The 21,186-nt window shown below is 45.9% G+C and overlaps 22 non-coding genes across 22 annotated transcripts; all 22 read left to right on the top strand.

Moving 5' to 3' along the window:
* The first annotated feature begins 341 nt into the window (after nt 1-341).
* trnal-caa (transfer RNA leucine (anticodon CAA)) lies at nt 342-460 on the top strand. The gene is made up of 2 exons: nt 342-379; nt 415-460. It is a non-coding gene; the product is annotated as a tRNA-Leu (tRNA).
* Nucleotides 461-1,256: 796 nt separating this feature from the next.
* On the top strand, nt 1,257-1,362 carry trnal-uaa (transfer RNA leucine (anticodon UAA)). The gene is made up of 2 exons: nt 1,257-1,294; nt 1,317-1,362. It is a non-coding gene; the product is annotated as a tRNA-Leu (tRNA).
* Nucleotides 1,363-2,244: 882 nt separating this feature from the next.
* trnal-caa (transfer RNA leucine (anticodon CAA)) lies at nt 2,245-2,363 on the top strand. The gene is made up of 2 exons: nt 2,245-2,282; nt 2,318-2,363. It is a non-coding gene; the product is annotated as a tRNA-Leu (tRNA).
* An 809-nt stretch (nt 2,364-3,172) lies between these two features.
* trnal-uaa (transfer RNA leucine (anticodon UAA)) lies at nt 3,173-3,278 on the top strand. Its single transcript has 2 exons — nt 3,173-3,210; nt 3,233-3,278. It is a non-coding gene; the product is annotated as a tRNA-Leu (tRNA).
* Nucleotides 3,279-4,160: 882 nt separating this feature from the next.
* Nucleotides 4,161-4,279, top strand: trnal-caa (transfer RNA leucine (anticodon CAA)). The gene is made up of 2 exons: nt 4,161-4,198; nt 4,234-4,279. It is a non-coding gene; the product is annotated as a tRNA-Leu (tRNA).
* Nucleotides 4,280-5,088: 809 nt separating this feature from the next.
* trnal-uaa (transfer RNA leucine (anticodon UAA)) lies at nt 5,089-5,194 on the top strand. Its single transcript has 2 exons — nt 5,089-5,126; nt 5,149-5,194. It is a non-coding gene; the product is annotated as a tRNA-Leu (tRNA).
* Nucleotides 5,195-6,076: 882 nt separating this feature from the next.
* trnal-caa (transfer RNA leucine (anticodon CAA)) lies at nt 6,077-6,195 on the top strand. The gene is made up of 2 exons: nt 6,077-6,114; nt 6,150-6,195. It is a non-coding gene; the product is annotated as a tRNA-Leu (tRNA).
* An 809-nt stretch (nt 6,196-7,004) lies between these two features.
* Nucleotides 7,005-7,110, top strand: trnal-uaa (transfer RNA leucine (anticodon UAA)). Its single transcript has 2 exons — nt 7,005-7,042; nt 7,065-7,110. It is a non-coding gene; the product is annotated as a tRNA-Leu (tRNA).
* Nucleotides 7,111-7,992: 882 nt separating this feature from the next.
* trnal-caa (transfer RNA leucine (anticodon CAA)) lies at nt 7,993-8,111 on the top strand. The gene is made up of 2 exons: nt 7,993-8,030; nt 8,066-8,111. It is a non-coding gene; the product is annotated as a tRNA-Leu (tRNA).
* An 809-nt stretch (nt 8,112-8,920) lies between these two features.
* Nucleotides 8,921-9,026, top strand: trnal-uaa (transfer RNA leucine (anticodon UAA)). The gene is made up of 2 exons: nt 8,921-8,958; nt 8,981-9,026. It is a non-coding gene; the product is annotated as a tRNA-Leu (tRNA).
* An 875-nt stretch (nt 9,027-9,901) lies between these two features.
* On the top strand, nt 9,902-10,020 carry trnal-caa (transfer RNA leucine (anticodon CAA)). The gene is made up of 2 exons: nt 9,902-9,939; nt 9,975-10,020. It is a non-coding gene; the product is annotated as a tRNA-Leu (tRNA).
* Nucleotides 10,021-10,826: 806 nt separating this feature from the next.
* On the top strand, nt 10,827-10,932 carry trnal-uaa (transfer RNA leucine (anticodon UAA)). The gene is made up of 2 exons: nt 10,827-10,864; nt 10,887-10,932. It is a non-coding gene; the product is annotated as a tRNA-Leu (tRNA).
* Nucleotides 10,933-11,814: 882 nt separating this feature from the next.
* trnal-caa (transfer RNA leucine (anticodon CAA)) lies at nt 11,815-11,933 on the top strand. The gene is made up of 2 exons: nt 11,815-11,852; nt 11,888-11,933. It is a non-coding gene; the product is annotated as a tRNA-Leu (tRNA).
* Nucleotides 11,934-12,742: 809 nt separating this feature from the next.
* trnal-uaa (transfer RNA leucine (anticodon UAA)) lies at nt 12,743-12,848 on the top strand. Its single transcript has 2 exons — nt 12,743-12,780; nt 12,803-12,848. It is a non-coding gene; the product is annotated as a tRNA-Leu (tRNA).
* Nucleotides 12,849-13,730: 882 nt separating this feature from the next.
* On the top strand, nt 13,731-13,849 carry trnal-caa (transfer RNA leucine (anticodon CAA)). The gene is made up of 2 exons: nt 13,731-13,768; nt 13,804-13,849. It is a non-coding gene; the product is annotated as a tRNA-Leu (tRNA).
* An 809-nt stretch (nt 13,850-14,658) lies between these two features.
* On the top strand, nt 14,659-14,764 carry trnal-uaa (transfer RNA leucine (anticodon UAA)). The gene is made up of 2 exons: nt 14,659-14,696; nt 14,719-14,764. It is a non-coding gene; the product is annotated as a tRNA-Leu (tRNA).
* An 882-nt stretch (nt 14,765-15,646) lies between these two features.
* On the top strand, nt 15,647-15,765 carry trnal-caa (transfer RNA leucine (anticodon CAA)). Its single transcript has 2 exons — nt 15,647-15,684; nt 15,720-15,765. It is a non-coding gene; the product is annotated as a tRNA-Leu (tRNA).
* Nucleotides 15,766-16,574: 809 nt separating this feature from the next.
* On the top strand, nt 16,575-16,680 carry trnal-uaa (transfer RNA leucine (anticodon UAA)). The gene is made up of 2 exons: nt 16,575-16,612; nt 16,635-16,680. It is a non-coding gene; the product is annotated as a tRNA-Leu (tRNA).
* An 882-nt stretch (nt 16,681-17,562) lies between these two features.
* trnal-caa (transfer RNA leucine (anticodon CAA)) lies at nt 17,563-17,681 on the top strand. The gene is made up of 2 exons: nt 17,563-17,600; nt 17,636-17,681. It is a non-coding gene; the product is annotated as a tRNA-Leu (tRNA).
* Nucleotides 17,682-18,490: 809 nt separating this feature from the next.
* On the top strand, nt 18,491-18,596 carry trnal-uaa (transfer RNA leucine (anticodon UAA)). Its single transcript has 2 exons — nt 18,491-18,528; nt 18,551-18,596. It is a non-coding gene; the product is annotated as a tRNA-Leu (tRNA).
* Nucleotides 18,597-19,473: 877 nt separating this feature from the next.
* On the top strand, nt 19,474-19,592 carry trnal-caa (transfer RNA leucine (anticodon CAA)). The gene is made up of 2 exons: nt 19,474-19,511; nt 19,547-19,592. It is a non-coding gene; the product is annotated as a tRNA-Leu (tRNA).
* Nucleotides 19,593-20,401: 809 nt separating this feature from the next.
* On the top strand, nt 20,402-20,507 carry trnal-uaa (transfer RNA leucine (anticodon UAA)). The gene is made up of 2 exons: nt 20,402-20,439; nt 20,462-20,507. It is a non-coding gene; the product is annotated as a tRNA-Leu (tRNA).
* Nucleotides 20,508-21,186: the final 679 nt, after the last annotated feature.

The following is a 21,186-nucleotide window of genomic DNA, read 5'->3' as shown; positions in this document are numbered from 1 at the left end:
TCTGGGAATGAGAGTGTAAAATGTGAATTGGGAAAGATGTTTGGATTGTGGTGTGTTTTGGATGGCAGCTGCGTTGCTTGGGTTTGTTGAAGCTGTCGATGGAAAAGTGAGTGAGATGTTTTTGAAAATGATGTAAAATGTTCTTGGCGTACAGATGCAGCGTGCCTGAAAATTGTTTATGGTGCGGGAAGGGTGAATGTTTGCCACTGCCTGTTGAAACAGGTGTGATGTATTGATGGTTGTGGCCTGATTGTGCACAAATGAAATGGGTGTGCTCCAGGCCAGTTCGAGTACAGAATAAGCAGCACACAGTGCAAAAGCTGTGAACGCAGCAGCAACTTGTCAGAATGCCCGAGTGGTCTAAGGCGCCAGACTCAAAGAGTGTGTTTCCTTGCCTCGTTTAAGCCTGGTGATTTCTGGTCCCTTTCTAGGGGCGTGGGTTCAAATCCCACTCCTGACATTGTCCTTTTCAGCACCAATATGCCACCGCCAGCCTCACAATCTCCGCAACTGATATTTGCCACCTTTTACCACTTCATTTATTTACAAATAAAAACAAGACAACTTGAAACCTAACATGCCGCTCTCAAATATCATGCACACAATCGCATGCTCCAATCCAACATGCAGATTACATTTCACAGGCAGCGCATTTAGCAAAGCATTGTTCCCACCTCGCTGCAGCATTCCACATTGCTTTCAACCACTCCACCTTTCTATCCCATGGCGCACCATGCTGCAATGGACCAACAGATGCAATGGATCAACAATGTCCAAGAATGTGACATCCTGTGAACAATGACGACTAAATTCATGCCTAACTTGGCAATTCTTTGCAAGGACACCAGAGATGCACTCTGGAGATTTCAAGAGATTCACTTATCACAGGCACAGATTATCCAGAATTGATGCCTTTGAAGGTTGGGAATATCAGGTGGAAATGGTTCGATCAATGCCACCGGCCACGGGTGCATGTTCACCTCTTTCAATGTCCAGGATGAAGAAATGCTGTTCATTGTGTGACGAGCGGGCTTTGCAGATATAACACGTTAATGTCTTGGGAATCAAAGAAAGGTGTGTGGCTGAAGATTGTTTGCGGTGCAGCAAAGGAGAATGATCGACACCGCCACTTCAATCCGTTGCGCTGAATTAATGGTTGTGGTTGTTTGTGCAAAAATGGATTGGGTGTGCTCCAGGCCAGCTAGAATGCAGAATACGTAGCACACAGTGGAAAACAGCAGCTGCACAAATAAGTTGTCAGGATGGCCGAGTGGTCTAAGGCGCCAGACTTAAGCAGCCGTTGAGGACTTGATGATTTCTGGTCCCTTTCAAGGGGCGTGGGTTCAAATCCCACTCCTGACCTTCACCTTTTCCGACTTCAACGTCATTTGCAAATCAACAATGCAAACCGTATCATTCACATACAAAGATTGAAAACTAACATGCCTCTCTCAAACATTCTGCACCCAATCACACTGCTGCGCTCAAACATGCAGATTACATTACACAGGCAGCAAAGAACATTGTTCCCACCTTGCATTCCTTATTGCTTTCCACCAATCTACCTTTCAATCCCATTGCGCACACTGCTGCTTCTCAGCAACGGGCCAACAGTGTCCAAGAATGCGACATCTTGTGAACAAACACAACTGAATTCAACTGCCTTACTTTGGCGATTCCTTGCAAGGTAGCCAGAGATGCTGACATTTCAAGTCACTCCCATATCAGAGGCACAGATTAGCCAGAATTGTGGCCCATGAATGTTGGGACTTTCAAGGCAAAATATTCAGACGAATGCCACGAGCCACAGTTTACACCCGGCAAGATGAGGACATGCTGTTCATTGTGTGGGGAGCAGGCTTCACAGATGTCTCGCGTGAATGTATTGAGAATGAAAGAAAGGTCTGGGAATGAGAGTGTAAAATGTGAATTGGGAAAGATGTTTGGATTGTGGTGTGTTTTGGATGGCAGCTGCGTTGCTTGGGTTTGTTGAAGCTGTCGATGGAAAAGTGAGTGAGATGTTTTTGAAAATGATGTAAAATGTTCTTGGCGTACAGATGCAGCGTGCCTGAAAATTGTTTATGGTGCGGGAAGGGTGAATGTTTGCCACTGCCTGTTGAAACAGGTGTGATGTATTGATGGTTGTGGCCTGATTGTGCACAAATGAAATGGGTGTGCTCCAGGCCAGTTCGAGTACAGAATAAGCAGCACACAGTGCAAAAGCTGTGGACACAGCAGCAACTTGTCAGGATGGCCGAGTGGTCTAAGGCGCCAGACTCAAGGAGTGTGTTTCCTTGCCTCGTTTAAGCCTGGTGATTTCTGGTCCCTTTCTAGGGGCGTGGGTTCAAATCCCACTCCTGACATTGTCCTTTTCAGCACCAATATGCCACCGCCAGCCTCACAATCTCCGCAACACCCTGCTGTCATTGATATTTGCCACCTTTTACCACTTCATTTATTTACAAATAAAAACAACACAACTTGAAACCTAACATGCCGCTCTCAAATATCATGCACACAATCGCATGCTCCAATCCAACATGCAGATTACATTTCACAGGCAGCGCATTTAGCAAAGCATTGTTCCCACCTCGCTGCAGCATTCCACATTGCTTTCAACCACTCCACCTTTCTATCCCATGGCGCACCATGCTGCAATGGACCAACAGATGCAATGGATCAACAATGTCCAAGAATGTGACATCTTGTGAACAATGACAACTAAATTCATGCCTAACTTGGCAATTCTTTGCAAGGACACCAGAGATGCACTCTGGAGATTTCAAGAGATTCACTTATCACAGGCACAGATTATCCAGAATTGATGCCTTTGAAGGTTGGGAATATCAGGTGGAAATGGTTCGATCAATGCCACCGGCCACGGGTGCATGTTCACCTCTTTCAATGTCCAGGATGAAGAAATGCTGTTCATTGTGTGACGAGCGGGCTTTGCAGATATAACACGTTAATGTCTTGGGAATCAAAGAAAGGTGTGTGGCTGAAGATTGTTTGCGGTGCAGCAAAGGAGAATGATCGACACCGCCACTTCAATCCGTTGCGCTGAATTAATGGTTGTGGTTGTTTGTGCAAAAATGGATTGGGTGTGCTCCAGGCCAGCTAGAATGCAGAATACGTAGCACACAGTGGAAAACAGCAGCTGCACAAATAAGTTGTCAGGATGGCCGAGTGGTCTAAGGCGCCAGACTTAAGCAGCCGTTGAGGACTTGATGATTTCTGGTCCCTTTCAAGGGTCGTGGGTTCAAATCCCACTCCTGACCTTCGCCTTTTCCGACTTCAACGTCATTTGCAAATCAACAATGCAAACCGTATCATTCACATACAAAGATTGAAAACTAACATGCCTCTCTCAAACATTCTGCACCCAATCACACTGCTGCGCTCAAACATGCAGATTACATTACACAGGCAGCAAAGAACATTGTTCCCACCTTGCATTCCTTATTGCTTTCCACCAATCTACCTTTCAATCCCATTGCGCACACTGCTGCTTCTCAGCAACGGGCCAACAGTGTCCAAGAATGCGACATCTTGTGAACAAACACAACTGAATTCAACTGCCTTACTTTGGCGATTCCTTGCAAGGTAGCCAGAGATGCTGACATTTCAAGTCACTCCCATATCAGAGGCACAGATTAGCCAGAATTGTGGCCCATGAATGTTGGGACTTTCAAGGCAAAATATTCAGACGAATGCCACTAGCCACAGTTTACACCCGGCAAGATGAGGACATGCTGTTCATTGTGTGGGGAGCAGGCTTCACAGATGTCTCACGTGAATGTGTTGAGAATGAAAGAAAGGTCTGGGAATGAGAGTGTAAAATGTGAATTGGGAAAGATGTTTGGATTGTGGTGTGTTTTGGATGGCAGCTGCGTTGCTTGGGTTTGTTGAAGCTGTCGATGGAAAAGTGAGTGAGATGTTTTTGAAAATGATGTAAAATGTTCTTGGCGTACAGATGCAGCGTGCCTGAAAATTGTTTATGGTGCGGGAAGGGTGAATGTTTGCCACTGCCTGTTGAAACAGGTGTGATGTATTGATGGTTGTGGCCTGATTGTGCACAAATGAAATGGGTGTGCTCCAGGCCAGTTCGAGTACAGAATAAGCAGCACACAGTGCAAAAGCTGTGGACACAGCAGCAACTTGTCAGGATGGCCGAGTGGTCTAAGGCGCCAGACTCAAGGAGTGTGTTTCCTTGCCTCGTTTAAGCCTGGTGATTTCTGGTCCCTTTCTAGGGGCGTGGGTTCAAATCCCACTCCTGACATTGTCCTTTTCAGCACCAATATGCCACCGCCAGCCTCACAATCTCCGCAACACCCTGCTGTCATTGATATTTGCCACCTTTTACCACTTCATTTATTTACAAATAAAAACAACACAACTTGAAACCTAACATGCCGCTCTCAAATATCATGCACACAATCGCATGCTCCAATCCAACATGCAGATTACATTTCACAGGCAGCGCATTTAGCAAAGCATTGTTCCCACCTCGCTGCAGCATTCCACATTGCTTTCAACCACTCCACCTTTCTATCCCATGGCGCACCATGCTGCAATGGACCAACAGATGCAATGGATCAACAATGTCCAAGAATGTGACATCTTGTGAACAATGACGACTAAATTCATGCCTAACTTGGCAATTCTTTGCAAGGACACCAGAGATGCACTCTGGAGATTTCAAGAGATTCACTTATCACAGGCACAGATTATCCAGAATTGATGCCTTTGAAGGTTGGGAATATCAGGTGGAAATGGTTCGATCAATGCCACCGGCCACGGGTGCATGTTCACCTCTTTCAATGTCCAGGATGAAGAAATGCTGTTCATTGTGTGACGAGCGGGCTTTGCAGATATAACACGTTAATGTCTTGGGAATCAAAGAAAGGTGTGTGGCTGAAGATTGTTTGCGGTGCAGCAAAGGAGAATGATCGACACCGCCACTTCAATCCGTTGCGCTGAATTAATGGTTGTGGTTGTTTGTGCAAAAATGGATTGGGTGTGCTCCAGGCCAGCTAGAATGCAGAATACGTAGCACACAGTGGAAAACAGCAGCTGCAGAAATAAGTTGTCAGGATGGCCGAGTGGTCTAAGGCGCCAGACTTAAGCAGCCGTTGAGGACTTGATGATTTCTGGTCCCTTTCAAGGGTCGTGGGTTCAAATCCCACTCCTGACATTCACCTTTTCCGACTTCAACGTCATTTGCAAATCAACAATGCAAACCGTATCATTCACATACAAAGATTGAAAACTAACATGCCTCTCTCAAACATTCTGCACCCAATCACACTGCTGCGCTCAAACATGCAGATTACATTACACAGGCAGCAAAGAACATTGTTCCCACCTTGCATTCCTTATTGCTTTCCACCAATCTACCTTTCAATCCCATTGCGCACACTGCTGCTTCTCAGCAACGGGCCAACAGTGTCCAAGAATGCGACATCTTGTGAACAAACACAACTGAATTCAACTGCCTTACTTTGGCGATTCCTTGCAAGGTAGCCAGAGATGCTGACATTTCAAGTCACTCCCATATCAGAGGCACAGATTAGCCAGAATTGTGGCCCATGAATGTTGGGACTTTCAAGGCAAAATATTCAGACGAATGCCACTAGCCACAGTTTACACCCGGCAAGATGAGGACATGCTGTTCATTGTGTGGGGAGCAGGCTTCACAGATGTCTCGCGTGAATGTGTTGAGAATGAAAGAAAGGTCTGGGAATGAGAGTGTAAAATGTGAATTGGGAAAGATGTTTGGATTGTGGTGTGTTTTGGATGGCAGCTGCGTTGCTTGGGTTTGTTGAAGCTGTCGATGGAAAAGTGAGTGAGATGTTTTTGAAAATGATGTAAAATGTTCTTGGCGTACAGATGCAGCGTGCCTGAAAATTGTTTATGGTGCGGGAAGGGTGAATGTTTGCCATTGCCTGTTGAAACAGGTGTGATGTATTGATGGTTGTGGCCTGATTGTGCACAAATGAAATGTGTGTGCTCCAGGCCAGTTCGAGTACAGAATAAGCAGCACACAGTGCAAAAGCTGTGGACACAGTAGCAACTTGTCAGGATGGCCGAGTGGTCTAAGGCGCCAGACTCAAGGAGTGTGTTTCCTTGCCTCGTTTAAGCCTGGTGATTTCTGGTCCCTTTCTAGGGGCGTGGGTTCAAATCCCACTCCTGACATTGTCCTTTTCAGCACTAATATGCCACCGCCAGCCTCACAATCTCCGCAACACCCTGCTGTCATTGATATTTGCCACCTTTTACCACTTCATTTATTTACAAATAAAAACAACACAACTTGAAACCTAACATGCCTCTCTCAAATATCATGCACACAATCGCATGCTCCAATCCAACATGCAGATTACATTTCACAGGCAGCGCATTTAGCAAAGCATTGTTCCCACCTCGCTGCAGCATTCCACATTGCTTTCAACCACTCCACCTTTCTATCCCATGGCGCACCATGCTGCAATGGACCAACAGATGCAATGGATCAACAATGTCCAAGAATGTGACATCCTGTGAACAATGACGACTAAATTCATGCCTAACTTGGCAATTCTTTGCAAGGACACCAGAGATGCACTCTGGAGATTTCAAGAGATTCACTTATCACAGGCACAGATTATCCAGAATTGATGCCTTTGAAGGTTGGGAATATCAGGTGGAAATGGTTCGATCAATGCCACCGGCCACGGGTGCATGTTCACCTCTTTCAATGTCCAGGATGAAGAAATGCTGTTCATTGTGTGACGAGCGGGCTTTGCAGATATAACACGTTAATGTCTTGGGAATCAAAGAAAGGTGTGTGGCTGAAGATTGTTTGCGGTGCAGCAAAGGAGAATGATCGACACCGCCACTTCAATCCGTTGCGCTGAATTAATGGTTGTGGTTGTTTGTGCAAAAATGGATTGGGTGTGCTCCAGGCCAGCTAGAATGCAGAATACGTAGCACACAGTGGAAAACAGCAGCTGCACAAATAAGTTGTCAGGATGGCCGAGTGGTCTAAGGCGCCAGACTTAAGCAGCCGTTGAGGACTTGATGATTTCTGGTCCCTTTCAAGGGTCGTGGGTTCAAATCCCACTCCTGACATTCACCTTTTCCGACTTCAACGTCATTTGCAAATCAACAATGCAAACCGTATCATTCACATACAAAGATTGAAAACTAACATGCCTCTCTCAAACATTCTGCACCCAATCACACTGCTGCGCTCAAACATGCAGATTACATTACACAGGCAGCAAAGAACATTGTTCCCACCTTGCATTCCTTATTGCTTTCCACCAATCTACCTTTCAATCCCATTGCGCACACTGCTGCTTCTCAGCAACGGGCCAACAGTGTCCAAGAATGCGACATCTTGTGAACAAACACAATTGAATTCAACTGCCTTACTTTGGCGATTCCTTGCAAGGTAGCCAGAGATGCTGACATTTCAAGCCACTCCCATATCAGAGGCACAGATTAGCCAGAATTGTGGCCCATGAATGTTGGGACTTTCAAGGCAAAATATTCAGAAGAATGCCACGAGCCACAGTTTACACCCGGCAAGATGAGGACATGCTGTTCATTGTGTGGGGAGCAGGCTTCACAGATGTCTCGCGTGAATGTGTTGAGAATGAAAGAAAGGTCTGGGAATGAGAGTGTAAAATGTGAATTGGGAAAGATGTTTGGATTGTGGTGTGTTTTGGATGGCAGCTGCGTTGCTTGGGTTTGTTGAAGCTGTCGATGGAAAAGTGAGTGAGATGTTTTTGAAAATGATGTAAAATGTTCTTGGCGTACAGATGCAGCGTGCCTGAAAATTGTTTATGGTGCGGGAAGGGTGAATGTTTGCCACTGCCTGTTGAAACAGGTGTGATGTATTGATGGTTGTGGCCTGATTGTGCACAAATGAAATGGGTGTGCTCCAGGCCAGTTCGAGTACAGAATAAGCAGCACACAGTGCAAAAGCTGTGGACACAGCAGCAACTTGTCAGGATGGCCGAGTGGTCTAAGGCGCCAGACTCAAGGAGTGTGTTTCCTTGCCTCGTTTAAGCCTGGTGATTTCTGGTCCCTTTCTAGGGGCGTGGGTTCAAATCCCACTCCTGACATTGTCCTTTTCAGCACCAATATGCCACCGCCAGCCTCACAATCTCCGCAACACCCTGCTGTCATTGATATTTGCCACCTTTTACCACTTCATTTATTTACAAATAAAAACAACACAACTTGAAACCTAACATTCCTCTCTCAAATATCATGCACACAATCGCATGCTCCAATCCAACATGCAGATTACATTTCACAGGCAGCGCATTTAGCAAAGCATTGTTCCCACCTCGCTGCAGCATTCCACATTGCTTTCAACCACTCCACCTTTCTATCCCATGGCGCACCATGCTGCAATGGACCAACAGATGCAATGGATCAACAATGTCCAAGAATGTGACATCTTGTGAACAATGACAACTAAATTCATGCCTAACTTGGCAATTCTTTGCAAGGACACCAGAGATGCACTCTGGAGATTTCAAGAGATTCACTTATCACAGGCACAGATTATCCAGAATTGATGCCTTTGAAGGTTGGGAATATCAGGTGGAAATGGTTCGATCAATGCCACCGGCCACGGGTGCATGTTCACCTCTTTCAATGTCCAGGATGAAGAAATGCTGTTCATTGTGTGACGAGCGGGCTTTGCAGATATAACACGTTAATGTCTTGGGAATCAAAGAAAGGTGTGTGGCTGAAGATTGTTTGCGGTGCAGCAAAGGAGAATGATCGACACCGCCACTTCAATCCGTTGCGCTGAATTAATGGTTGTGGTTGTTTGTGCAAAAATGGATTGGGTGTGCTCCAGGCCAGCTAGAATGCAGAATACGTAGCACACAGTGGAAAACAGCAGCTGCACAAATAAGTTGTCAGGATGGCCGAGTGGTCTAAGGCGCCAGACTTAAGCAGTCGTTGAGGACTTGATGATTTCTGGTCCCTTTCCAGGGTCGTGGGTTCAAATCCCACTCCTGACTTTTCCGACTTCAACGTCATTTGCAAATCAACAATGCAAACCGTATCATTCACATACAAAGATTGAAAACTAACATGCCTCTCTCAAACATTCTGCACCCAATCACACTGCTGCGCTCAAACATGCAGATTACATTACACAGGCAGCAAAGAACATTGTTCCCACCTTGCATTCCTTAATGCTTTCCACCAATCGACCTTTCAATCCCATTGCGCACACTGCTGCTTCTCAGCAACGGGCCAACAGTGTCCAAGAATGCGACATCTTGTGAACAAACACAACTGAATTCAACTGCCTTACTTTGGCGATTCCTTGCAAGGTAGCCAGAGATGCTGACATTTCAAGTCACTCCCATATCAGAGGCACAGATTAGCCAGAATTGTGGCCCATGAATGTTGGGACTTTCAAGGCAAAATATTCAGACGAATGCCACTAGCCACAGTTTACACCCGGCAAGATGAGGACATGCTGTTCATTGTGTGGGGAGCAGGCTTCACAGATGTCTCGCGTGAATGTGTTGAGAATGAAAGAAAGGTCTGGGAATGAGAGTGTAAAATGTGAATTGGGAAAGATGTTTGGATTGTGGTGTGTTTTGGATGGCAGCTGCGTTGCTTGGGTTTGTTGAAGCTGTCGATGGAAAAGTGAGTGAGATGTTTTTGAAAATGATGTAAAATGTTCTTGGCGTACAGATGCAGCGTGCCTGAAAATTGTTTATGGTGCGGGAAGGGTGAATGTTTGCCACTGCCTGTTGAAACAGGTGTGATGTATTGATGGTTGTGGCCTGATTGTGCACAAATGAAATGGGTGTGCTCCAGGCCAGTTCGAGTACAGAATAAGCAGCACACAGTGCAAAAGCTGTGGACACAGCAGCAACTTGTCAGGATGGCCGAGTGGTCTAAGGCGCCAGACTCAAGGAGTGTGTTTCCTTGCCTCGTTTAAGCCTGGTGATTTCTGGTCCCTTTCTAGGGGCGTGGGTTCAAATCCCACTCCTGACATTGTCCTTTTCAGCACCAATATGCCACCGCCAGCCTCACAATCTCCGCAACACCCTGCTGTCATTGATATTTGCCACCTTTTACCACTTCATTTATTTACAAATAAAAACACAACTTGAAACCTAACATGCCTCTCTCAAATATCATGCACACAATCGCATGCTCCAATCCAACATGCAGATTACATTTCACAGGCAGCGCATTTAGCAAAGCATTGTTCCCACCTCGCTGCAGCATTCCACATTGCTTTCAACCACTCCACCTTTCTATCCCATGGCGCACCATGCTGCAATGGACCAACAGATGCAATGGATCAACAATGTCCAAGAATGTGACATCTTGTGAACAATGACAACTAAATTCATGCCTAACTTGGCAATTCTTTGCAAGGACACCAGAGATGCACTCTGGAGATTTCAAGAGATTCACTTATCACAGGCACAGATTATCCAGAATTGATGCCTTTGAAGGTTGGGAATATCAGGTGGAAATGGTTCGATCAATGCCACCGGCCACGGGTGCATGTTCACCTCTTTCAATGTCCAGGATGAAGAAATGCTGTTCATTGTGTGACGAGCGGGCTTTGCAGATATAACACGTTAATGTCTTGGGAATCAAAGAAAGGTGTGTGGCTGAAGATTGTTTGCGGTGCAGCAAAGGAGAATGATCGACACCGCCACTTCAATCCGTTGCGCTGAATTAATGGTTGTGGTTGTTTGTGCAAAAATGGATTGGGTGTGCTCCAGGCCAGCTAGAATGCAGAATACGTAGCACACAGTGGAAAACAGCAACTGCACAAATAAGTTGTCAGGATGGCCGAGTGGTCTAAGGCGCCAGACTTAAGCTGCCGTTGAGGACTTGATGATTTCTGGTCCCTTTCAAGGGTCGTGGGTTCAAATCCCACTCCTGACATTCCCCTTTTCCGACTTCAACGTCATTTGCAAATCAACAATGCAAACCGTATCATTCACATACAAAGATTGAAAACTAACATGCCTCTCTCAAACATTCTGCACCCAATCACACTGCTGCGCTCAAACATGCAGATTACATTACACAGGCAGCAAAGAACATTGTTCCCACCTTGCATTCCGTATTGCTTTCCACCAATCTACCTTTCAATCCCATTGCGCACACTGCTGCTTCTCAGCAACGGGCCAACAGTGTCCAAGAATGCGACATCTTGTGAACAAACACAACTGAATTCAACTGCCTTACTTTGGCGATTCCTTGCAAGGTAGCCAGAGATGCTGACATTTCAAGTCACTCCCATATCAGAGGCACAGATTAGCCAGAATTGTGGCCCATGAATGTTGGGACTTTCAAGGCAAAATATTCAGACGAATGCCACTAGCCACAGTTTACACCCGGCAAGATGAGGACATGCTGTTCATTGTGTGGGGAGCAGGCTTCACAGATGTCTCGCGTGAATGTATTGAGAATGAAAGAAAGGCCTGGGAATGAGAGTGTAAAATGTGAATTGGGAAAGATGTTTGGATTGTGGTGTGTTTTGGATGGCAGCTGCGTTGCTTGGGTTTGTTGAAGCTGTCGATGGAAAAGTGAGTGAGATGTTTTTGAAAATGATGTAAAATGTTCTTGGCGTACAGATGCAGCGTGCCTGAAAATTGTTTATGGTGCGGGAAGGGTGAATGTTTGCCACTGCCTGTTGAAACAGGTGTGATGTATTGATGGTTGTGGCCTGATTGTGCACAAATGAAATGGGTGTGCTCCAGGCCAGTTCGAGTACAGAATAAGCAGCACACAGTGCAAAAGCTGTGGACGCAGCAGCAACTTGTCAGGATGGCCGAGTGGTCTAAGGCGCCAGACTCAAGGAGTGCGTTTCCTTGCCTCGTTTAAGCCTGGTGATTTCTGGTCCCTTTCTAGGGACGTGGGTTCAAATCCCACTCCTGACATTGTCCTTTTCAGCACCAATATGCCACCGCCAGCCTCACAATCTCCGCAACACCCTGCTGTCATTGATATTTGCCACCTTTTACCACTTCATTTATTTACAAATAAAAACAACACAACTTGAAACCTAACATGCCTCTCTCAAATATCATGCACACAATCGCATGCTCCAATCCAACATGCAGATTACATTTCACAGGCAGCGCATTTAGCAAAGCATTGTTCCCACCTCGCTGCAGCATTCCACATTGCTTTCATCCACTCCACCTTTCTATCCCATGGCGCACCATGCTGCAATGGACCAACAGATGCAATGGATCAACAATGTCCAAGAATGTGACATCTTGTGAACAATGACAACTAAATTCATGCCTAACTTGGCAATTCTTTGCAAGGACACCAGAGATGCACTCTGGAGATTTCAAGAGATTCACTTATCACAGGCACAGATTATCCAGAATTGATGCCTTTGAAGGTTGGGAATATCAGGTGGAAATGGTTCGATCAATGCCACCGGCCACGGGTGCATGTTCACCTCTTTCAATGTCCAGGATGAAGAAATGCTGTTCATTGTGTGACGAGCGGGCTTTGCAGATATAACACGTTAATGTCTTGGGAATCAAAGAAAGGTGTGTGGCTGAAGATTGTTTGCGGTGCAGTAAAGGAGAATGATCGACACCGCCACTTCAATCCGTTGCGCTGAATTAATGGTTGTGGTTGTTTGTGCAAAAATGGATTGGGTGTGCTCCAGGCCAGCTAGAATGCAGAATACGTAGCACACAGTGGAAAACAGCAGCTGCACAAATAAGTTGTCAGGATGGCCGAGTGGTCTAAGGCGCCAGACTTAAGCTGCCGTTGAGGACTTGATGGTTTCTGGTCCCTTTCAAGGGTCGTGGGTTCAAATCCCACTCCTGACATTCCCCTTTTCCGACTTCAACGTCATTTGCAAATCAACAATGCAAACCGTATCATTCACATACAAAGATTGAAAACTAACATGCCTCTCTCAAACATTCTGCACCCAATCACACTGCTGCGCTCAAACATGCAGATTACATTACACAGGCAGCAAAGAACATTGTTCCCACCTTGCATTCCGTATTGCTTTCCACCAATCTACCTTTCAATCCCATTGCGCACACTGCTGCTTCTCAGCAACGGGCCAACAGTGTCCAAGAATGCGACATCTTGTGAACAAACACAACTGAATTCAACTGCCTTACTTTGGCGATTCCTTGCAAGGTAGCCAGAGATGCTGACATTTCAAGTCACTCCCATATCAGAGGCACAGATTAGCCAGAATTGTGGCCCATGAATGTTGGGACTTTCAAGGCAAAATATTCAGACGAATGCCACTAGCCACAGTTTACACCCGGCAAGATGAGGACATGCTGTTCATTGTGTGGGGAGCAGGCTTCACAGATGTCTCGCGTGAATGTATTGAGAATGAAAGAAAGGCCTGGGAATGAGAGTGTAAAATGTGAATTGGGAAAGATGTTTGGATTGTGGTGTGTTTTGGATGGCAGCTGCGTTGCTTGGGTTTGTTGAAGCTGTCGATGGAAAAGTGAGTGAGATGTTTTTGAAAATGATGTAAAATGTTCTTGGCGTACAGATGCAGCGTGCCTGAAAATTGTTTATGGTGCGGGAAGGGTGAATGTTTGCCACTGCCTGTTGAAACAGGTGTGATGTATTGATGGTTGTGGCCTGATTGTGCACAAATGAAATGGGTGTGCTCCAGGCCAGTTCGAGTACAGAATAAGCAGCACACAGTGCAAAAGCTGTGGACGCAGCAGCAACTTGTCAGGATGGCCGAGTGGTCTAAGGCGCCCGACTCAAGGAGTGCGTTTCCTTGCCTCGTTTAAGCCTGGTGATTTCTGGTCCCTTTCTAGGGACGTGGGTTCAAATCCCACTCCTGACATTGTCCTTTTCAGCACCAATATGCCACCGCCAGCCTCACAATCTCCGCAACACCCTGCTGTCATTGATATTTGCCACCTTTTACCACTTCATTTATTTACAAATAAAAACAACACAACTTGAAACCTAACATGCCTCTCTCAAATATCATGCACACAATCGCATGCTCCAATCCAACATGCAGATTACATTTCACAGGCAGCGCATTTAGCAAAGCATTGTTCCCACCTCGCTGCAGCATTCCACATTGCTTTCAACCACTCCACCTTTCTATCCCATGGCGCACCATGCTGCAATGGACCAACAGATGCAATGGATCAACAATGTCCAAGAATGTGACATCTTGTGAACAATGACAACTAAATTCATGCCTAACTTGGCAATTCTTTGCAAGGACACCAGAGATGCACTCTGGAGATTTCAAGAGATTCACTTATCACAGGCACAGATTATCCAGAATTGATGCCTTTGAAGGTTGGGAATATCAGGTGGAAATGGTTCGATCAATGCCACCGGCCACGGGTGCATGTTCACCTCTTTCAATGTCCAGGATGAAGAAATGCTGTTCATTGTGTGACGAGCGGGCTTTGCAGATATAACACGTTAATGTCTTGGGAATCAAAGAAAGGTGTGTGGCTGAAGATTGTTTGCGGTGCAGCAAAGGAGAATGATCGACACCGCCACTTCAATCCGTTGCGCTGAATTAATGGTTGTGGTTGTTTGTGCAAAAATGGATTGGGTGTGCTCCAGGCCAGCTAGAATGCAGAATACGTAGCACACAGTGGAAAACAGCAGCTGCACAAATAAGTTGTCAGGATGGCCGAGTGGTCTAAGGCGCCAGACTTAAGCTGCCGTTGAGGACTTGATGATTTCTGGTCCCTTTCAAGGGTCGTGGGTTCAAATCCCACTCCTGACATTCCCCTTTTCCGACTTCAACGTCATTTGCAAATCAACAATGCAAACCGTATCATTCACATACAAAGATTGAAAACTAACATGCCTCTCTCAAACATTCTGCACCCAATCACACTGCTGCGCTCAAACATGCAGATTACATTACACAGGCAGCAAAGAACATTGTTCCCACCTTGCATTCCGTATTGCTTTCCACCAATCTACCTTTCAATCCCATTGCGCACACTGCTGCTTCTCAGCAACGGGCCAACAGTGTCCAAGAATGCGACATCTTGTGAACAAACACAACTGAATTCAACTGCCTTACTTTGGCGATTCCTTGCAAGGTAGCCAGAGATGCTGACATTTCAAGTCACTCCCATATCAGAGGCACAGATTAGCCAGAATTGTGGCCCATGAATGTTGGGACTTTCAAGGCAAAATATTCAGACGAATGCCACTAGCCACAGTTTACACCCGGCAAGGTGAGGACATGCTGTTCATTGTGTGGGGAGCAGGCTTCACAGATGTCTCGCGTGAATGTATTGAGAATGAAAGAAAGGCCTGGGAATGAGAGTGTAAAATGTGAATTGGGAAAGATGTTTGGATTGTGGTGTGTTTTGGATGGCAGCTGCGTTGCTTGGGTTTGTTGAAGCTGTCGATGGAAAAGTGAGTGAGATGTTTTTGAAAATGATGTAAAATGTTCTTGGCGTACAGATGCAGCGTGCCTGAAAATTGTTTATGGTGCGGGAAGGGTGAATGTTTGCCACTGCCTGTTGAAACAGGTGTGATGTATTGATGGTTGTGGCCTGATTGTGCACAAATGAAATGGGTGTGCTCCAGGCCAGTTCGAGTACAGAATAAGCAGCACACAGTGCAAAAGCTGTGGATGCAGCAGCAACTTGTCAGGATGGCCGAGTGGTCTAAGGCGCCAGACTCAAGGAGTGCGTTTCCTTGCCTCGTTTAAGCCTGGTGATTTCTGGTCCCTTTCTAGGGACGTGGGTTCAAATCCCACTCCTGACATTGTCCTTTTCAGCACCAATATGCCACCGCCAGCCTCACAATCTCCGCAACACCCTGCTGTCATTGATATTTGCCACCTTTTACCACTTCATTTATTTACAAATAAAAACAACACAACTTGAAACCTAACATGCCTCTCTCAAATATCATGCACACAATCGCATGCTCCAATCCAACATGCAGATTACATTTCACAGGCAGCGCATTTAGCAAAGCATTGTTCCCACCTCGCTGCAGCATTCCACATTGCTTTCATCCACTCCACCTTTCTATCCCATGGCGCACCATGCTGCAATGGACCAACAGATGCAATGGATCAACAATGTCCAAGAATGTGACATCTTGTGAACAATGACAACTAAATTCATGCCTAACTTGGCAATTCTTTGCAAGGACACCAGAGATGCACTCTGGAGATTTCAAGAGATTCACTTATCACAGGCACAGATTATCCAGAATTGATGCCTTTGAAGGTTGGGAATATCAGGTGGAAATGGTTCGATCAATGCCACCGGCCACGGGTGCATGTTCACCTCTTTCAATGTCCAGGATGAAGAAATGCTGTTCATTGTGTGACGAGCGGGCTTTGCAGATATAACACGTTAATGTCTTGGGAATCAAAGAAAGGTGTGTGGCTGAAGATTGTTTGCGGTGCAGTAAAGGAGAATGATCGACACCGCCACTTCAATCCGTTGCGCTGAATTAATGGTTGTGGTTGTTTGTGCAAAAATGGATTGGGTGTGCTCCAGGCCAGCTAGAATGCAGAATACGTAGCACACAGTGGAAAACAGCAGCTGCACAAATAAGTTGTCAAGATGGCCGAGTGGTCTAAGGCGCCAGACTTAAGCAGCCGTTGAGGACTTGATGATTTCTGGTCCCTTTCAAGGGTCGTGGGTTCAAATCCCACTCCTGACATTCACCTTTTCCGACTTCAACGTCATTTGCAAATCAACAATGCAAACCGTATCATTCACATACAAAGATTGAAAACTAACATGCCTCTCTCAAACATTCTGCACCCGATCAAACTGCTGCGCTCAAACATGCAGATTACATTACACAGGCAGCAAAGAACATTGTTCCCACCTTGCATTCCTTATTGCTTTCCACCAATCTACCTTTCAATCCCATTGCGCACACTGCTGCTTCTCAGCAACGGGCCAACAGTGTCCAAGAATGCGACATCTTGTGAACAAACACAACTGAATTCAACTGCCTTACTTTGGCGATTCCTTGCAAGGTAGCCAGAGATGCTGACATTTCAAGTCACTCCCATATCAGAGGCACAGATTAGCCAGAATTGTGGCCCATGAATGTTGGGACTTTCAAGGCAAAATATTCAGACGAATGCCACTAGCCACAGTTTACACCCGGCAAGATGAGGACATGCTGTTCATTGTGTGGGGAGCAGGCTTCACAGATGTCTCGCGTGAATGTGTTGAGAATGAAAGAAAGGTCTGGGAATGAGAGTGTAAAATATGAATTGGGAAAGATGTTTGGATTGTGGTGTGTTTTGGATGGCAGCTGCGTTGCTTGGGTTTGTTGAAGCTGTCGATGGAAAAGTGAGTGAGATGTTTTTGAAAATGATGTAAAATGTTCTTGGCGTACTGATGCAGCGTGCCTGAAAATTGTTTATGGTGCGGGAAGGGTGAATGTTTGCCACTGCCTGTTGAAACAGGTGTGATGTATTGATGGTTGTGGCCTGATTGTGCACAAATGAAATGGGTGTGCTCCAGGCCAGTTCGAGTACAGAATAAGCAGCACACAGTGCAAAAGCTGTGGACAAAGCAGCAACTTGTCAGGATGGCCGAGTGGTCTAAGGCGCCAGACTCAAGGAGTGCGTTTCCTTGCCTCGTTTAAGCCTGGTGATTTCTGGTCCCTTTCTAGGGGCGTGGGTTCAAATCCCACTCCTGACATTGTCCTTTTCAGCACCAATATGCCACCGCCAGCCTCACAATCTCCGCAACACCCTGCTGTCATTGATATTTGCCACCTTTTACCACTTCATTTATTTACAAATAAAAACAACACAACTTGAAACCTAACATGCCTCTCTCAAATATCATGCACACAATCGCATGCTCCAATCCAACATGCAGATTACATTTCACAGGCAGCGCATTTAGCAAAGCATTGTTCCCACCTCGCTGCAGCATTCCACATTGCTTTCAACCACTCCACCTTTCTATCCCATGGCGCACCATGCTGCAATGGACCAACAGATGCAATGGATCAACAATGTCCAAGAATGTGACATCTTGTGAACAATGACAACTAAATTCATGCCTAACTTGGCAATTCTTTGCAAGGACACCAGAGATGCACTCTGGAGATTTCAAGAGATTCACTTATCACAGGCACAGATTATCCAGAATTGATGCCTTTGAAGGTTGGGAATATCAGGTGGAAATGGTTCGATCAATGCCACCGGCCACGGGTGCATGTTCACCTCTTTCAATGTCCAGGATGAAGAAATGCTGTTCATTGTGTGACGAGCGGGCTTTGCAGATATAACACGTTAATGTCTTGGGAATCAAAGAAAGGTGTGTGGCTGAAGATTGTTTGCGGTGCAGCAAAGGAGAATGATCGACACCGCCACTTCAATCCGTTGCGCTGAATTAATGGTTGTGGTTGTTTGTGCAAAAATGGATTGGGTGTGCTCCAGGCCAGCTAGAATGCAGAATACGTAGCACACAGTGGAAAACAGCAGCTGCACAAATAAGTTGTCAGGATGGCCGAGTGGTCTAAGGCGCCAGACTTAAGCTGCCGTTGAGGACTTGATGATTTCTGGTCCCTTTCAAGGGTCGTGGGTTCAAATCCCACACCTGACATTCCCCTTTTCCGACTTCAACGTCATTTGCAAATCAACAATGCAAACCGTATCATTCACATACAAAGATTGAAAACTAACATGCCTCTCTCAAACATTCTGCACCCAATCACACTGCTGCGCTCAAACATGCAGATTACATGACACAGGCAGCAAAGAACATTGTTCCCACCTTGCATTCCTTATTGCTTTCCACCAATCTACCTTTCAATCCCATTGCGCACACTGCTGCTTCTCAGCAACGGGCCAACAGTGTCCAAGAATGCGACATCTTGTGAACAAACACAACTGAATTCAACTGCCTTACTTTGGCGATTCCTTGCAAGGTAGCCAGAGATGCTGACATTTCAAGTCACTCCCATATCAGAGGCACAGATTAGCCAGAATTGTGGCCCATGAATGTTGGGACTTTCAAGGCAAAATATTCAGACGAATGCCACTAGCCACAGTTTACACCCGGCAAGATGAGGACATGCTGTTCATTGTGTGGGGAGCAGGCTTCACAGATGTCTCGCGTGAATGTGTTGAGAATGAAAGAAAGGTCTGGGAATGAGAGTGTAAAATGTGAATTGGGAAAGATGTTTGGATTGTGGTGTGTTTTGGATGGCAGCTGCGTTGCTTGGGTTTGTTGAAGCTGTCGATGGAAAAGTGAGTGAGATGTTTTTGAAAATGATGTAAAATGTTCTTGGCGTACAGATGCAGCGTGCCTGAATATATGGTGCGGGAAAGGTGAATGTTTGCCACTGCCTGTTGAAACAGGTGTGATGTATTGATGGTTGTGGCCTGATTGTGCACAAATGAAATGGGTGTGCTCCAGGCCAGTTCGAGTACAGAATAAGCAGCACACAGTGCAAAAGCTGTGGATACAGCAGCAACTTGTCAGGATGGCCGAGTGGTCTAAGGCGCCAGACTCAAGGAGTGTGTTTCCTTGCCTCGTTTAAGCCTGGTGATTTCTGGTCCCTTTCTAGGGGCGTGGGTTCAAATCCCACTCCTGACATTGTCCTTTTCAGCACCAATATGCCACCGCCAGCCTCACAATCTCCGCAACACGCTGCTGTCATTGACATTTGCCACCTTTTACCACTTCATTTATTTACAAATAAAAACAACACAACTTGAAACCTAACATGCCTCTCTCAAATATCATGCACACAATCGCATGCTCCAATCCAACATGCAGATTACATTTCACAGGCAACGCACTTAGCAAAGCATTGTTCCCACCTCGCTGCAGCATTCCACTTTGCTTTCTACCACTCCACCTTTCTATCCCATTGCGCACCATGCTGCAATGGACCAACAGATGCAATGGACCAACAATGTCCAAGAATGTGACATCTTGTGAACAATGACAACTAAATTCATGCCTAACTTGGCAATTCTTTGCAAGGACACCAGAGATGCACTCTGGAGATTTCAAGAGATTCACTTATCACAGGCACAGATTATCCAGAATTGATGCCTTTGAAGGTTGGGAATATCAGGTGGAAATGGTTCGATCAATGCCACCGGCCACGGGTGCATGTTCACCTCTTTCAATGTCCAGGATGAAGAAATGCTGTTCATTGTGTGACGAGCGGGCTTTGCAGATATAACACGTTAATGTCTTGGGAATCAAAGAAAGGTGTGTGGCTGAAGATTGTTTGCGGTGCAGCAAAGGAGAATGATTGACACCGCCACTTCAATCCGTTGCGCTGAATTAATGGTTGTGGTTGTTTGTGCAAAAATGGATTGGGTGTGCTGCAGGCCAGCTAGAATGCAGAATACGTAGCACACAGTGGAAAACAGCAGCTACACAAATAAGTTGTCAAGATGGCCGAGTGGTCTAAGGCGCCAGACTTAAGCAGCCGTTGAAGACTTGATGATTTCTGGTCCCTTTCAAGGGTCGTGGGTGCAAATCCCACTCCTGACATTTGCCTTTTCCGACTTCAACGTTATTTGCAAATCAACAATGCAAACTGTATCATTCACATACAAAGATAGAAAACTAACATGCCTCTCTCAAACATTCTGCACCCAATCACACTGCTGCGCTCAAACATGCAGAGTACATTACACAGGCAGCAAAGAACATTGTTCCCACCTTGCATTCCTTATTGCTTTCCACCAATCTACCTTTCAATCCCATTGCGCACACTGCTGCTTCTCAGCAACGGGCCAACAGTGTCCAAGAATGCGACATCTTGTGAACAAACACAACTGAATTCAACTGCCTTACTTTGGCGATTCCTTGCAAGGTAGCCAGAGATGCTGACATTTCAAGTCACTCCCATATCAGAGGCACAGATTAGCCAGAATTGTGGCCCATGAATGTTGGGACTTTCAAGGCAAAATATTCAGACGAATGCCACTAGCCACAGTTTACACCCGGCAAGATGAGGACATGCTGTTCATTGTGTGGGGAGCAGGCTTCACAGATGTCTCGCGTGAATGTGTTGAGAATGAAAGAAAGGTCTGGGAATGAGAGTGTAAAATATGAATTGGGAAAGATGTTTGGATTGTGGTGTGTTTTGGATGGCAGCTGCGTTGCTTGGGTTTGTTGAAGCTGTCGATGGAAAAGTGAGTGAGATGTTTTTGAAAATGATGTAAAA

The sequence above is a fragment of the Scyliorhinus torazame genome, chromosome 1 (genome assembly GCF_047496885.1).
Source record: "Scyliorhinus torazame isolate Kashiwa2021f chromosome 1, sScyTor2.1, whole genome shotgun sequence".
Taxonomy (NCBI): Eukaryota; Metazoa; Chordata; class Chondrichthyes; order Carcharhiniformes; family Scyliorhinidae; genus Scyliorhinus; species Scyliorhinus torazame.
The sequence above is the reverse complement of the archived record's forward strand: the minus strand, read 5'-3'. Positions and strand labels throughout refer to the sequence as shown.